The sequence below is a fragment of the Euprymna scolopes genome, chromosome 10 (genome assembly GCF_053919585.1).
Source record: "Euprymna scolopes isolate OS-2025 chromosome 10, ASM5391958v1, whole genome shotgun sequence".
Lineage (NCBI taxonomy): Eukaryota > Metazoa > Mollusca > Cephalopoda > Sepiida > Sepiolidae > Euprymna > Euprymna scolopes.
In genome coordinates, this window is record NC_136491.1 from 56,577,991 (window position 1) to 56,595,301 (window position 17,311).

Here is a 17,311-nt window from a genome sequence, read left to right on the forward strand (position 1 = left end):
GAACAGGTTACAATGAAATTCTGAAACTACATAGAAAATGCTGCGACTTTTATCTCCATCTGTGAGTACTTATTTTCAGCCGGGAGCAGAGTTCTGAATCAATAGGCAATTAGTTTTTTCGATGAATTTATGATTTAATATAGTAGAGAAAACTATTGACTTAGAACCAAATGATTCAATTAAGACCGATTATTTATTCCGTTTTATTTGTTTGGGTTTAGTTGATAGTATTTCTATAGTTGATAAGAGTTGATGCAAGAAAAACCACAGAAAACATATGGATCTGTGGAATATTTCTATTATGATTAGACATCATTAAATGGTTTGGGGAGACTTACTTTAAAATATTTCTATTTGTATCTAACTCAAAATTAATAAAAGACTTACATATCTTAATTAATGTATATATATATATATATATGTATATATATATATATATATATATATATATATATATATATATCTGTGTATGTATCTATGCATGGATACTTTCAGATAAATTATCTACACTTATTCTATATTTTATCGTTTGCCGTTTACATATCATCTATTTTTGAAATCCATTATTCTTTACATTTTGATTTTTGCATCTTACTTTGAACACTCTTTTACTACTATTCTTACTAATCAATATTATTATTAAAAATTATCAGCAATTATAATAAGTCACCATCTCATTTACCCCTCGTTGTTTTCATTATCACAATAATAGTAGATGATTATATCTAAGACTGGAGATACATTAGTCATATACATTTTGAGATTTTATTATAAAAGATTGTTGTCATATGACTTTCAAAATAAATAAAAATGCTTGAATCAGACATAGGAGTAAATGTATGGGAGTAGTCGGGGATGGGGGCGAGTTAGAAGTTAAAACCATTACATAGAATCACCACCAATAAAATATTAATGGCTTCCCCTTTTCATTCTTATTATTTCCTTTATTTTTTTCTTTCTTTCTTATTTTTTTCTTCCCTTCTTCCTTTCATCTCTTAACCTCTTCGCTTATGTGGGTAGAGATCATGTAGTGGTGGTTGGATATGTAAGAGGGCAACGTTAGTTGTATGTTTTCTTACCACATAAAATTCTAGTCAAATGCAAGCATTTTTATAACTGAATACACCTAATACAATTTTAAACCGGTTTAAGCACAGATATTCGAAATTCACATGCCCTCACTGAACCTGTACACACTAGTATGTTTAAGATCTGGAGCGATCATCACATACGCATACGAATACTATTCTTTAACCTTCATCCCTTCCTATGTCTCAACACTCAAACCCACACAACTATTGGTCTTATTTACATACAATCAAATCTTATTTTTAACTACATGTGACGGAACCTCCTGATTTTAACTCCCTGTGAAGAAGAAAACCTGATATTTTCATTGTAAAATTTGCTTTCGAATAAGGTGTATCGCCTTCGGAGGTTACTAGTTAATAGTAGATAGCTGAACGAAACATGTTCATGATGGTGTAGCAACATATTACTGCTTATGTAAAAAACAAGTAAAGACTATATATATATAATTATAAAACTCAAATGATCTTGGAACGGGTGTTGTAACCCAACATCCGGCTTACGACTTCCGATTGCGCATGCGTACATAAACTTTAACCCAAAACAAATAAACACAAATCGCTGCTTTTGCAGAATTTGACCTGGGCACTGAAATATTAACGTTATTATTTAGAAATTAGTATTTAACATGAGAAGGGTGAGGATGTTCTGTATTACAAGTATACTGTCGCAATTCTCTTACAAAACAATCAACTTTGACCCTTTGACAACTTATTGTTTTACTGTGTACGTTTTCAGTGTCATAATTTTTTTTCATGTTTAAATTATCCAAATACACAATTGTTAATACTTTCTGCTTTTTTTTTACATTGTCCATTTCAGTATTACGTTTAAGTTATTTTAACGCAATTTTCTTACAAATAAATCAACTTTAACCGGTTGACAACCATGAGAGCATTTTACAACGTACTGTTTTACTATGTCCGTTTTCAGCGTCCGAATTGTTTTTTTCGCGTTTAAATTAAAAGATTTATAAAAATTTGAATTTAACTTATAAGTATTATGATATCTGTTCAGTGCATATTTACCTATAAGGATGGCAAACCACTTTTAATTCAATGGTTGTAATTGTTTTTCAAAAATAAACAATTATAAACAGAACGACTCATAGAAATCTATTTATATTCTTTTTTTCATTTTAATATATTTTCATAGAAATGTTTCTGTTATGTCACGAAAAACCTATTTTCTTTACCTCACAGGTGTCACGCTCATACATTTCCATAGCTAATATAACATACTGACCCAACGGGTCACGGGTAGTCTAATATATATATATATATATATATATATATAATGTTTCTAATAGACATCTGCGTTTTACATTAACTAGCTGTAAATGCTCGATACGTTGTAAAAGAATAGAGCAACCCGAATCAATGAATCACTTCTAATAATAATCGTGGTTCAGTATTAGTAATCCCGAAAATTTTAAATATTACATTACACGGACAAAACTTATAGCTACATAATCATTAAGAATACATATTGTGTTATGCGATAACATAATCACTATAGTTTACATGTCAAAAAACAAGAGCAAAACCAAATCTCATGAGAATAAGTACGTTATTGTAACCATTGGTCTGTCGAGCCTTGTCTTAACTAGCCATCTTGTTGAATGATAATTAATGGATGATGTCAGTGGGATAAATCTGTTTGTTTGCTGCGCACGTATCAGACGCCAACGTAAAGGAGTGGTTTGGAAAGGTTTTCTACGGAAAATCAATGGTATCTAACAATGATATATTTTCTTGCCCGTCTACAAAGAATGAACAGGAAAGAGAACGTGAGCCGACGACTGGGGCGTGGATGATTCGATGAATGGGAAGCGTTTGCGATTAAATGATAGAATTTCGACCAGATTGGGAAATAAATGGCAGCGAATTTCAAGAAATTGGGGAAAAAAATAAAAGTCCATAAGTAGTAATCATAGAAATGAAATCGTAAGAGAATATATATATATATATATATATATATATATATATATATATATATATATATAGAGAGAGAGAGAGAGAGAGAGAGAGAGAGAGATAGATAGATAGATAGTGCCGCCAAAAAGAAAGTCTGCACTTGTAATTTTTTTTCAAAAACTGCAAATTTAAGCTAAATGTAATGTATCTGTTTAAACAACCTATACCTCATTGGATTCGCGTTTTTTATTCTAGTGTTCAACTCAATTAAAAAAAAACTTACATTTGAGGAAGCAAAAAGAAAGTCCGCAGCAACAAATTCGCTTAAAATCAGCTTAAATTATCCCCCCTAAATCAGTTTAAAATATCCACCACCAGGCAACAAAGCATCTCTAACCGTAATTGTTGTTGGAACAGGTTAGACACCGTAACATTTAGTCCATATGCCACGACTTACTCTTAGTGATCGTCACCTTTCTGGTTTATCCAATCGAGAAATCGGCCGCAGATTGAAATATGATGAGAAAATGGTACGAAAGACTGTGCAAAGGCACCAAAACAGCGTTACTTCTAACAGAGGAGACAATGCTAGCATGATCCACAGTCTAAGAAATAGATTTAAAACATTCTCCCCCAATCCAATAAAATTGCAATCTTATTAAAAAGTGCTTTCTTTCTACTGTCAAGAACAGATTAAAGGAATTTAATTTGCTAGGATATGTTGCAAGACGCAAGCTAATGATTTCTGTAAAGAACAGAAAGCGCCGTCTGGATTTCGTCAGATGCAATGTAGATCATAACTTTTCATATTGGTTAAAAGTGCTATTTAGCGACGAACGCAAGTTCAGTAAGCTAGGCAGTGATGGTAGGCAATACGTCCGTCAGTGGAAAGACAAAGAATTTAATCCTAGGTTCTCAGTTTCAACGCTGCAAGGTGGTGGAGGTTCAGTTTTGGTGTGGAGCATTATTAGTACCAATTGTCCAGGGCCCATAGTTCGCTTGCAAGGTCGAATTAATTCGACCAAGTGCATTAATATGTTGACTGATAATTTTCTACCCTATTTTGGTCGGATTTGGGATGATAATCCCATCTTAATGCAGGATAATGATTCTATTCACCCAGCTGTCAATCTCAAGAGGTTTCTTGAAGAGCATGATATTCCGTGTGTGGATTGGCCTGCACAATCTCCAGACCTCAATCCTATCAAAAACGTATGGCATTACAGCAAGCAACAGCTATGCAATGATAAAATTTCAAATTTGGAATAACTTTGGACAAAAATTAGACAAAAGTGGGATACCCTTTTCCCGGAGTATTGCTGCAGTCTAATTCAAGGAATTCCCAAAAGATTGCAGATTGTCAAATTGAAGAAGGGCTATGCTACTAAATATTAACTAGTTCATTGTGTTCCTGTTGTATTTGTGCTGCATTAATGTCCTAACGTTGCATTCAAATAACAATTTTCCATTGTGCGGACTATTTTTGCCTTCTCAATTTGAAGTTATTTGTTTAAATTGACGTGAACACTAGAATATTTGAATTAAAAGTCAAATATGAACAGGTAAATTATAGAAGAATAAAAGGTGAATCATATGAGGTATAGTTTGTTTAAACAGTTCCCCCTGAACCCACGAATACTTTCCGTCATTTTTTCGAATTTTAATTTGCCCGCCAATGAAAATAAAAATTGTTTTAAATTCTGTTCTGAACAAAAACTGTCTTTCTGAAATCACCCTCTCCCACTTGGGGGAGCTTTTTTTCTTTTCGTATAATGTTAAATGTTCCACAAAAGATTCGTACGCCATGTGAAAAGGCAGTTCTCTACGTGAAGGCATATTCAACAACCGTCGTTTCTGCTGCCGCGCGTGCGTAGCGTAAACGGAAGCTGTAAAATGTCGAAACTTAGTTCGTGGGTTTAGGGGTTTATACCATGGAAACGGTAAATGTGCCCCAAGTTTGAGTATCAGATCGGTTGTCAGCTACCACGATTACTTAAAAAAAAACAAATTAGAGTAGTCGGTGATCTGTTGTAACATAACCTTATATTTACCAAAACTAAGTATACTATTTTATGAAAAGATCTACGCGCAATGACTCACGAGAATATGTTAAATTAAAAAAAAAACTACTCACTTGTACTTACGTTGACCAACTGGTTTATTTGAAAATGATCGAATTAATATAGATAAGAGAAAAATATAGATAAGAGAAAAAACTTTAAAGAAACTTGTTTAAATAATTAATACAATTATATACATTTTATTGCATATTATTGACAGTTGTTACACTCAGAATTCTATAAACTTGACTAAGAAAAAATCCAACAAACAGCTTGATCAGAATATTACAAAATATTACAGTAAAATATAACAACGACTATTTCAGAATAATAAAATCTGACAGTTCAAATATAATAGGCCTACTATATATTAGTCATATTAGAGATAAATAAGAGTATATCATATCAAAGTACCAACACTTGACTTTCAAAACAAATTTCCAACAAAACCTATTAACCATAGTGTGCAATAAAATCATTACAATATGCAAACATAAACAAGATATGATAAACATAGTATAATATGTATTATGGTTTTAGTATATCATATCGTATCTTTGCTAATAATAGTATAATATAAATAGTATAAAATAAATTATAAGAATTAGCAAAGATACACAAGTTATGACATTCTAACACCATAGTATACAATGAAATAATTAGAATATGCAAATATACACAGGTTATGACATTCTAAAATCTTAGTATACAATTAAATCATAAGAATTCGCAAAGATGAACTAGATATGATATACTGAAACCATAGTATACAATAAAATTATTAGAATTAGCAAAGATAAACTAGATATGATATACTGAAACTCTAGTATACAATAAAATTATACAGAATTAGCAAAGATAAACAAAATACGATATACTGAAACCATAGTATACAATAAAATTATACAGAATTAGCAAAAATAAACAAGATACGATATACTGAAACCATAGTATACAATAAAATTATACAGAATTAGCAAAGATAAACTAGATATGATATACTGAAACCATAGTATACGATAAAATTATACAGAATTAGCAAAGATAAACTAGATATGATATACTGAAACCATAGTATACAATAAAATTATACAGAATTAGCAAGGATAAACAAGTTATTATATACTAAACCCATACTATACAATAAAATACTAAAAACACAGTATACAATAGAATTATAAGAATTAGAAAACATAAACAAGATATGATATACTGAAAACATAGTATATAATAAAATTTTAAGAATTAGCAAAGATAAACGAGATATGATATACTGAAACCATAGTATACAATAAAATGATCAGAATTAGTAAAGATAAGATATTATATACTAAAACCATAGTATACAATATAATTGTTAGAATTAGCAAAGATAACATCAAACTATAGTATGCCAAAATTATTAGAATTACCAAAGATAAACAAGATATGATATACTCAAACTATAGTCTACAATCACATTATAAGAATTAGCAGCGATAAACAAGATATTATATACTGAAACCATAGTATACAACAAAATTATTTGAATTAGTTAAGATAAACAAGATATAATATACTGCAACCATAGTACACAATAAAATTATTAGAATTAGCAAAGATAAGATATGATATACTGAAAACATAGTATACAATGAAATTATTAGAATTAGCAAAGATACGATACGATATACTAAAACCATAATATACAATGACATTATTAAAATTCGGAAAGATAAACAGGATATGAAATACTGAAACCATAGTATACAATAAAATTGTAAGAATTAGCAAAGATAAGATATGATATACTAAAACCATAGTATACAATAAAATTATTAGAATTAGAAAAGATAAATAAGATATTATATACTGAAACCATTGTATACAATAAAATTATTAGAATTAGCAAAGATAAGATATGATATACTAAAACCATAATATACAACAAAATTATAAGAATTAGCAAAGATAAAATATATATGACATGCTCAAACCATAGTATACAATAAACTTATTAGAATTAGATCAGATAAACAAGATATGATATACTGAGACACTTGTATACAATACAGTTATTAGAATTAGCAAAGATAAGATATGATATACTAAAACCATAGTATACAATAAAGTTATTAGAATTAGAAAAGATAAACAAGATATGATATACAGAAGCCATAGCATACTATACAATTATTAGAATAAGCAAAGATAAGATATGATATACTAACACCGTAGTATACAATAAAATAATTAGAATTAACAAAGATGAACTAGATATGATATACTGAAACCATAGTATGCAATAAAACTATAAGAATTAGCAAAGATAAACAAGATATGATATACGGAAACCATAACATACAATAAAATTATAAGAATTAGCAAAGATAAGATATGATATACTAAAACCATACATCTTATACAATCCAACTTTTTACATTGTTTTTTTTTAACATATTATACTATCTAACGTTTTTCACATCTTATACAATTTAAGTTTTTTTCCACCTTATGCAGTCTAACTTTTTTTACATCTTATACAGTCTAACGTTTTATACAGCTAATACAATCTAATGTTTTTTATATCTCATACAATCTTAAGTATGTTTATATCTTATACAATCTAATTTTTTTTTAATCTGATACAATCCAAATCTTTTTACATCTTATACAATCCAAATTATTGTACATCTTATGCAATCTACTATTTTTTACATCTTATACAATCCAACGTTTTTTTACATCTAATAAATCGAATATTTTTTTTACATCTTATACAACCTAACATTTTTTTACATCTTATACAAACTAATGTTTTTTACATCATATGCAATCTAACGTTTCCTTACATCTTATATAATCTAACTTTTTCTTACATCTTATACAATCTAAGGTCTTTTACAGCTTATACAATCTAATAAATTTTTTTACATCTCATACAATCTAACGTTTATTCACATCTTCTATCCTCTATGGTTTTTTACATCTTATACAATCTAAAGTGCTTTACATCTGATACAATGCAATTTTTTTACACTTTAGACAATCGAACGTTTTTTTTTATATCTTATACAATCTAAAGTGTTTTTACATCTTATGCAATCTAATTCGTTTTTACATCTTATACAATCTAAAGTTTTTATTTACATATTATATAATCTAAATTCTTTTTACATCTTATAAAATCTAACGTTTTTTTACATCTCATACAATAACAATAAGTTTTTTTTAATCTCATACAATCTTTTTTTTACATTCTCTACAATCTAACGTTTTTTTTACATCTTATACAATCTAAAGTTTTTTTGTACATCTTTTACTATCTAAAGTGTTTTTACATCTTATACAATCTAACGTTTTTTACATCTGTTACAATCTAATGGTTTTTATATCTGCACTATTTTTACATCTTATACTATCTCAAATCATCAACTGTATGGAGATAACGATTTGTAAATTGTTAAATTCTTAAACTGTTCTAAATCCAAAAGAACAAATAGAAACGCACAATTTGGCGAAAATAAAAGTGATGGCAAACACAAAACAGGACATTTTAAACGTAAGTTTTTACTTTAATAAGGGAACCTACAAATCATACTGTAGGGCAATACTCACCCAGTATGTATCCGCCTATATTCACACCATGAAAAATATAATTAACCATATGTCCAAATCGATGGGAAAATAATGACAACTTTACTAATGCAGATAAGGTTAATACACATAAGACTTGTTGTAACAATTCATTAAAATATTGGCTTTAATATAACAAAATCACACACACATATATATATATGTGTTTGAGTGTAAATATGTATATATATACGTGTGTATATATAATTTGCATTTATTTAGATCAAATACCATATAGCTCATACTAATTGAAATCAATTGAGACGGTGAGTGGCACAGCAAAATATTTGTTCATATTATAGTTAATTGATGGTACGTTCAATAAGACAGAGAGTAAGGAAAGACTTCCAAAGGTTGACATACATTAGAATATGTAATCTCCTGGTCTATAAAGATTTCTAAACTGAATATATTTTGCTCTTAATCGGATAGGTGGAGAGTATTTGCGTTAAGAGGATACAAGTTCAGCAAGTTTATCGGATGTAAATCCTTCTTTCAAATAACCCTCCATTGAGGTTAATCCTGCCATGTTTATTTTCGTGCTACCGAATTGTAACTTTAAATATTTTTTTCTTTAACAGCACGGTTTCACTGTTTGACATCTATTGTCTTCAATATCATAGTTTTTTTTGTTGTTTATTTTTATTCGGTGATGATTCAACCACTATGCGCAAATATACTTAACTTAAAACGTTTTATAGTACTTGATTTAGAATTTTATGAGAAAAGGGAATAAATAAAACAGGATAGCGAGGAAATTCTATTGCACAATGTTGGCTTTAATGAAAATTAATGCTTACATATTATAGTACATGTTATGTTATGTTTTACAATAATTTGTTAATGAAATAATATTGGCAAAATACACAGCATATATATATCATTATATATTGCTTGGTCACGAATGATACTGACATTGAAATGAATTAGTAGCAAACACCTCTCATAGTCCATCATAAAGTATCTCTTCCTTGAATCTATGATGGCACTCACAAATGTATGCTTGATTTTTTAAAGATAGTCCGAAAGACAATATCAAGAATTTCAGGAGACGTTCTTTGCGATGTTTTTCATACAACATTTTACATCAAACATGTATACAAAAACAAGTCAATATTTTTTACTTACAATAAAAAATCCGTAAAGGTTATGCGATTTAGTTTGTTTTTATAATTAAATTTATGCATTTTCAAATATGTTTTTGTTTATACATTTAAAAGTTTTTTTAACATACATTAAACTCACAAAAACATATTTGAGTTTAAACAGCCAAACATCTGTTTTTTTTTAATTTCGATTGGTGCAAAAACAATATCGTTTTCTCATATGTTACTTTTATATATAATTTTTGAATTAATTCATTGGTATATACCTATATTTTATATCACTTTGAAACGCTTTTCTAACTCTATCGAATGATGTTATTCGTTAACGTTCTCAATCTCTTCATTCATTATTTTGCAGGCTTTTTCGACAGCATGGACAGAATTCAAATCTACACAATTCACATATTCCAGTTCAAATTGTCAATACAGCTCGTGATATTAATGATGCGTTCGGTACAGGAATCACTAACAGACGCGTGGCACAACGGTGGTCCAAGAAATTTCGCAAAGATGACGAGAGCCTCGAAGATGAAGACGATCACGGCCGGCCGACTGCAGATAATATTAACGAACATTTGAAAGACTTAATGTAAGTCGATCCTCGAATAACCACACGAGAAGTTGATTTCAAGGTTGACCACTCAATAGTCGTTCGCCATTTAAAGCAAATAGGAAAGTCAAAAAGTTAAATTCATGTGTGCCGCAAGAATTGAATAAAAAATATCGTCATTTTGACGAGCCTTTTACGCTCATTATGTGCAACCAAAACCCCCATTTTTTCGAGCGGATACTGACGTGTGATAAAAAGTGGATCATTTACGACAACCGGCGACATTGGGCACAGTGGTTGGAAGCCGGAGAATTACCACAACACTTCCCGAACCCGAAATTATCCAAAAAGGTTATGGTAACTGCTTGGTGGCCTGCAGCCGGTTTCATCTATCAGAGCTTCTTGAATCCGGGTGAAACGATTGCGATCGAGAAGTGCTATCGACAAATTGACGAAATGCACCAGAAGCTCCAATGTTTGTGCCATAAATTGGTCAATATAGAGTAACTAATTCTCCTCCATGACAACGCTCGCCCGCAAGTTGCTCAACTGAAATTACAGATCCTGAACGAATTGGACTACGAGACTCTGCCTCATTCGCCATATTCATCTCACCCACCGATTGTCACTTTTTCAAGCATCTCGACAACTTCCTCTGCGAAAAATGACCTCATCGCTTCCAGAACTCCGGATTTCTATGCTAATGGGAAAATAAACGTATTCCTCGTTGGCATAAATATGTCGATTCTAATGGTTCTCATTTCGATTAATAAAGCCTTTTTTTAAAGTTCAACGTCAAAAAATGACATTATTTTTTAAAAAGCTATATACAGATATATATATATATATATATATATATATATATATATATATACATATCTATATATATCACGTTTTTGTTTTATTTTACTTCAGTCGAAGTTCTCAGAAATCAAGGGGCCCACAACCTGGTTCTAACACTTGGACTCTATATGAGATACATAGATATTCGAATGTTCCATTTAAGTTCTTTATTTCTCAAACACTGAGTTAGAAAAGAAATTGAGAACACAATTTTCCTCTCCCCAATTAACCATTTTCATACGTTGTTGTATATCTTTCATTTTGGTCTCGTGGTCTTACTAGATTCCAGGACAAGAATTTATCTAGTCTGGTGGAGTATCCAGCTTCGTGCAGTTACGTGAGATAACATCACTTGGGGAAGGTGCACTACTCCTCGTAAGAGCTAATGTGAGTCAGCCATAGTGAGGAGATCTTATTTGGGCAGAGAATACTATGTGATTTTGAATATTTGGTTAGGGTTTACATCTATGGAAAAAGTATCATCATGCCAGATTGTTCTGACAAACCCCTGGACAGAGAGACCTTAGACACTCGAGTACAGTGACTAGTAGACATTCAGGTTCTCTCCTATATATATGTATATGCGTCTCTGTGTGTGTAGCAAAGCAGTGTGTATACATGTATATACGTGTATGTACACATCTGTGTCTGTATGTTACTACGCCGTATCGTTTAGTGTCTCTTTAAATGTATTAATAGTATGTTCTTATGTCTACTGTGTGGGTACGTGTGCCCGTGCTACGCATTTAATTACAGTTTATGCATGCGTAGCGGAGAGACAAAACATACTTTCTTTATAATTGCCGTTGTCCGGGAGTTAGTCTTTTTCTTGATGACACCTAATAGATGTGTCCCTCCGAACGAACGCCAAATATCATGTTACCACGTCCGGTAATCAGGTCAGCCTTACGTCAATGTCATATTTATTATGATTAACTGTCTTAACTTTTGTTTATGCAAATTTTTAAACTGGTGTGCACTACAATCCAGTCATGTGTGTGTGGGTATGTGTGTGTGTCTGTGTGTGGGTGAGGGTGTGTGTCAGAATATTATAAGGCAATGCAGAGAATATGGTTATATTATAATGTGGTGTGGTTTTATAATAATGTGATGTGGTTTTATATTAATGTGATGTTGTTTTATAATAATGTGATGTGGTTTTATAGTAATGTGATGTTGTTTTATAATAATGTGATGTGGTTTTATATTAATGTGATGTGGTTTTATAATAATGTGATGTGGTTTTATAATAATGTGATGTGGTTTTATAGTAATGTGATGTTGTTTTATAATAATGTGATGTGGTTTTATAATAATGTGATGTGGTTTTATAAAAATGTGATGTTGTTTTATAATAATCTGATGTTGTTTTATAATAATGTGATGTTGTTTTATAATAATGTGAGTTGGTTTTATAATAATGTGATGTTGTTTTATAATAATGTGATGTGGTTTTATAGTAATGTGATGTTGTTTTATAATAATGTGATGTGGTTTTATAATAATCTGATGTTGTTTTTTTTACACAGTGATCACCACATATCAAGGCCCGGAAGCCACTCAGGGATAAGGGTTATTGCAAAATTACAGGATGGCAACGGTGGGATACGAACCCACGCCTCCGAAGAGACTGGTGCCTTAAACCAGCGCCTTAGACCGCTCGGCCACGCTACCACGTCCTAAATTTTATAATTATGTGATGTGGTTTTATAATAATGTGATGTTATTTTATTATAATGTGATGTGGTTTTATAATAATGTGATGTGGTTTTATAATAATGTGAGGGTGTTTTATAATAATGTGATGTTGTTTTATAATAATGTGATGTGGTTTTATATTAATGTGATGTCGTTTTATATTAATGTGATGTTGTTTTATAATAATGTGATGTGGTTTTATAGTAATGTGATGTTGTTTTATAATAATGGGATGTGGTTTTATAATAATGTGATGTGGTTTTATAATAATGTGATGTTGTTTTATAATAATGTGATGTTGTTTTATAATAATGTGATGTGGTTTTATAATAAATTGATGTGCTTTTATAATAATGTGATGTTGTTTTATAATAATGTGATGTGGTTTTATAATAATGTGATGTGGTTTTATAGTAATGTGACGTTGTTTTATAATAATGTGATGTGGTTTTATAATAATGTGATGTTGTTTTATAGTAATGTGATGTGGTTTTATATTAATGTGATGTGGTTTTATAATAATGTGATGTGGTTTTATAATAAAGTGGTGTGGTTTTATAATAATGTGATGTGGGAAAAATGGGCAAGGGAAAGATAGTTTTATTGACCTTTGTTTTCCATTTCTTTTGGTTCCATTCTTTCTTAAAAAATATGTTCTTTAAATTCCATATACTTCTACTATCCCGGTTCTATCAAGCAATAAATGTATTTTACTGTTTTGTATTTATGATTGACCTGGACAATAAATGAATATACGAAAATATAAAAAAGCAAGCTCAACATGACTCTCTTTCTTTTGTCTATTTTTGCCAATACATCACATCATTTTAACACCCGTTTTCATGCATTGCTGTCACATTTTTATAGCCTTCCACATTTATTTACGAGCAATGATTCAAACAAACTACCTTTCTTATATATATATATATATATATATATATATATATATATATATATATATATATAGTTAAAAAAAACGACGATGATAGTTTTAATTCATAAATGTTTCGGTTAGTATCTTTCTGCGTACATGCTCAATGATAAATATAACTGATATGATTCCTTAAAGATACATACATCGTCTGCTTCAGTTCGAGTAATAAATCTGGTATTTTGAAGAATGAACGAGAATCGTAGTCGAGCGGAGTTCTTAGCGTGAGGCTTATGTACTTTGTCCACGTCTACTCCAAATGTCTCTACCAGCCGGTATTTATGGCTTAACGAGATCATAACAATATTGCAACAGGAAAGACCCGGATATATTTCGGTTCTATAAACATTTTATGTATATAGCGATAAATCTATCTATGATTATTTTTCTTGCGAGATCGTTTCGATTAGTTCACCGTTAGACATTTTTTCTTCTATTTTGTGAGTTGATTTCGAATTCAAAGTCACCACTGATTTGATCCCGGGAAAGGAATCATTCAACCACTACCGTGGTTGAATATATGCTTAAGTCCGAAATTGAATGAATCGAGACACATTTAAACCCCCCCCCACTAATTCCGTTCGCAGCCAAATTTCTAACAGGTTATATAGTTGGATAGAACACCTCATTAGCTACATTTTGAAAAAAAAAAAAATTCGAAAATTGGGTCAGTAGAAAAAAAGTTACAACAAAATATGTGGGTTCACAAACAGGAGAATAAGTACATAAGTGACTAACGCTTTTTTTTATTTTGCATAACTTTTTTTGTATATAAATATTTTTACTGCGATTTTTCCAATATGACATGTTAGCGTAACGGTTAGAGTACCGGGGGGTTGGTGGAAAGATTTTAGGTTCAATCCCGTGTATTGTTTTTTTTTATAATTAAAAAACCGAACTTTTTTTTTAATAACTAATTCTTTTTTTAACTCTCCTTATGATTTTATAGCAAAAAATGGTGAATTTATCGATTAAAAATATTAGTGAATTCTATGATATGCATATTCTTTGAATGAACTAAATTTTTTCGTTATCACATTTGATGAAAAATGTAGTCCCATTGCGTCTGACCAATGATGCTTTTGAACCCGCGACCAGCACTGCGATGTCATCATCAGCAGCATTGGCATACATATTCCTATTTTAAAACTCCTTTAAAAGAGGATTCAGCATACAGTTCCATAGTAAAGGTGATAAAATCCCACTTTGGGGGGTTCATTTAACTACTTCCCTTTTAACAGTTACCCTCAGTAGTTCTACTTGAATTGTTCTGTGCCTCACCATATACTCAATCCATCGGATGAGTACTGGTGGCACATTGAGTTCTCGTAGCGACTTGAACATACTGCTGAAGGGTATATTGTCAAAAGCTCCAACGATATCTAAAAAGACACCGAGTGCCATCTTCTTTTTTGTTAGTTTACACTCTATACAGATCACGAATTCATGAACCGCAGTCTCGGTAGAGACCCTGGCTCGGAACTACTGTGATTGAATGATAAATATTGCATAAATGTGTGTTTGAGAGCTAATTTTTTTTAACAATCATTAATAAATATTATAAATTTATATATTAATACAATAGCAATGCCTGGAAAAATCATGAATTATATGAAAAAATGCGCGCATGAAAAGTAATATTCTTAAGATTTTATTAAACTTGGAAAAGTAAAGGACAAGAAATTCAATCTGGAAAAGTAAAGAACTAAATGATCCTAATTATGATATAATAAAATTATTAATTTTTATGTAAATTATAAAATTATTAATTCCATCTACTAACTAACTAACTAATGAATTAATTTTATTCAAACAATTTTCACTACATAAATATATGCAAATAATAGGGGGGGGAAATAAGTTCAATCCAGCGACTGGCACCCTTTCTAACTCAACAATAAACAACAACATATGCAAATAATAAATAAAATATTTATCAATATTCAAATTTTATTTTTAGCTGCAATATTTTAAGTCTAAAAAATTCTTATTTTTTACTTTACTAGAATATCTTGTTCTTTGCTTTTCCAGGTTGAATTTCTTGTCCTTTACTTTTCCAGGTTTAATAAAATCTTAAGAATATTGCTTTTCATGCGCGCATTTTTCCATATAATATATATATATATATATATATATATATATATATATATATATATATCAGTTTGATATAGCTGAGATGTATTATCTCAGATCAAGAAATAAATCGGTTAGGCTGTAGTATAGAATAGTGTCTTAGCGTGGGGCCGGAATAGTTTTCGATGTCTCTTCAAATGTCTCAGACTGTTGGTATTTATGGCTTAATAAGTAATCACACTTTAACAGTGAAAAAGACTCGGGTTTACCTCATATTTATTGGATCCGTTACAAATGTACATATTTTGAAATGCGGGGATTTTTTGATAAGCAACAATATGTTAATGAAAAATGTAAGTGAAACTCTTTGTAAATAAGACACTTTACACTTCTTTAAGACAAATATGTTATTGCAATGATAGAAATATGCGAGGTTATTGTTTATGATTCAATATAAAGTAAATATTTTCAAAAGATATTAAGGCAAAATGTATGTTGGAGGTGCTTGAAATCGTTTTGACTATAAAACAGTGTGTGAGGAAGTGCAACCCGGGAGCGCATATAGAGCAATTTAGGCTCTTTTGTGAAGTTGCTCCTACCAAATTGAAAGTCATGTCTAATATAGGCATGCATTCCATACCCATGATGATTTAGGGAGTCAGATGTTGATTGCAATTAGTGTTCTCTTTAATTACGAACTCATCTAGAAAAACAGTTGGTCCAATAACAGTTTCGCAAAGGAATAGAAGGTCTGGTTTGGTCTCATGTAATAAGATTTTAACCTTTGAAAGGTTTGAAAGTTGTACTGGGATTTATTTTGTATTCTTTTTTAAACTTTTAATGATGGAATGTTGGGATTTGTTGAACAGGTCGAGTCAGTTAGAGTAGGGAAGAGAGAGAGAGAGAGAGAGAGAGAGAGAAAGAAAGTTAGAGAGAAAATAAAACGGAGAACTATATTTTGTAGTCTATGATAAGTTAAAACCGTTACATTCCCCATTAATATCGGATATAAAATCTCTATCTAGAGCATAGTCTAAAATCCATTTCAGAAATGGAATTACAGCAACTCCGGTAATTTGAACCTGCTGATAAGACAGCCTCCTCAGTGGTTAAGCCATGGTTAGGGTGTTTGCCTATAATATGAATAACGTTTACCTCTAACACCCTTATTAGTGACATGGCCACAGGGTTAGACATACAACAATTCGGATGTCTCAAACAACTTCTCTTAATAAACGGACTGCCGACCTAGAATACAGTTTTTTCTTCTCCCTTTGTTAGAAAAATCTCTCATTCTAAACGAGGACTGAGGGGCAAATTAGGAGAAGCAAGGGGGTTGTCGAGGACGCATACGCAATTCGTGGTCTACTCTACGTAAAAAAAAATAAGTATTGCAATAATATTCATTCAATTGACATTTTAGGCGAACA

The 17,311-nt window shown here is 30.6% G+C and overlaps 1 non-coding gene across 1 annotated transcript; it reads right to left on the minus strand.

Annotated features, from left to right (window-relative positions):
- Positions 1–12,771: 12,771 nt before the first annotated feature.
- On the minus strand, positions 12,772–12,853 carry Trnal-aag (transfer RNA leucine (anticodon AAG)). The gene has a single exon. It is a non-coding gene; the product is annotated as a tRNA-Leu (tRNA).
- Between the last annotated feature and the right edge of the window lie 4,458 nt (positions 12,854–17,311).